General features: G+C 43.8%; 1 non-coding gene and 1 pseudogene across 1 annotated transcript; both read right to left on the reverse strand.

Moving 5' to 3' along the window:
• Nucleotides 1-384: 384 nt before the first annotated feature.
• LOC129088679 (5S ribosomal RNA) lies at nt 385-493 on the reverse strand (annotated as a pseudogene).
• A 379-nt stretch (nt 494-872) lies between these two features.
• On the reverse strand, nt 873-991 carry LOC129088678 (5S ribosomal RNA). The gene has a single exon (XR_008531059.1). It is a non-coding gene; the product is annotated as a 5S ribosomal RNA (ribosomal RNA).
• Between the last annotated feature and the right edge of the window lie 95 nt (nt 992-1,086).

The following is a 1,086-nucleotide window of genomic DNA, read 5'->3' on the forward strand; positions in this document are numbered from 1 at the left end:
TAAGCAAATATTGCGCCTACCAAAGGGCCTTTTAAAGATACTATATCACCACGCTTTGCTCTTTCGTCTATACAGGGAGCGCCTGCAGATTGCCAGACACACTCACAGCTTTTAAATGTCAAATCAGAATGTACAAAGTGGCTATAAGGATCACAAATGTAGTGCAGTAAAAAGATTAATATTTACTGTTGAAATGTAGAATACGTTAGCATAAAATTGAAAAGAAAATGATCGATGAGCTTAGGAATGATGAAAGCCATCATTTAACTGGATTTGTGTCATTTCTATACCGGCAAGTCATGATCTAGCTATTTCCTTCCCACCCTGTCGGTGTCCACTGAAAAAGCAGCAGCGCCCTCTGCTTTTTGTAAAGAGGAGTGAAAAAGCTTACAGCACCTGGTATTCCCAGGCGGTCTCCCATCCAAGTACTGACCAGGCCCGACCCTGCTTAGCTTCCGAGATCAGGCGTGTTCAGGGTGGTATGGCCGTAAGCAAATATTGCGCCTACCAAAGGGCCTTTTAAAGATACTATATCACCACGCTTTGCTCTTTCGTCTATACAGGGAGCGCCTGCAGATTGCCAGACACACTCACAGCTTTTAAATGTCAAATCAGAATGTACAAAGTGGCTATAAGGATCACAAATGTAGTGCAGTAAAAAGATTAATATTTACTGTTGAAATGTAGAATACGTTAGCATAAAATTGAAAAGAAAATGATCGATGAGCTTAGGAATGATGAAAGCCATCATTTAACTGGATTTGTGTCATTTCTATACCGGCAAGTCATGATCTAGCTATTTCCTTCCCACCCTGTCGGTGTCCACTGAAAAAGCAGCAGCGCCCTCTGCTTTTTGTAAAGAGGAGTGAAAAAGCTTACAGCACCTGGTATTCCCAGGCGGTCTCCCATCCAAGTACTGACCAGGCCCGACCCTGCTTAGCTTCCGAGATCAGACGAGATCGGGCGTGTTCAGGGTGGTATGGCCGTAAGCAAATATTGCGCCTACCAAAGGGCCTTTTAAAGATACTATATCACCACGCTTTGCTCTTTCGTCTATACAGGGAGCGCCTGCAGATTGCCAGACAC

This window comes from Anoplopoma fimbria, unplaced genomic scaffold (genome assembly GCF_027596085.1).
Source record: "Anoplopoma fimbria isolate UVic2021 breed Golden Eagle Sablefish unplaced genomic scaffold, Afim_UVic_2022 Un_contig_3042_pilon_pilon, whole genome shotgun sequence".
In the NCBI taxonomy this organism is placed as follows: Eukaryota; Metazoa; Chordata; class Actinopteri; order Perciformes; family Anoplopomatidae; genus Anoplopoma; species Anoplopoma fimbria.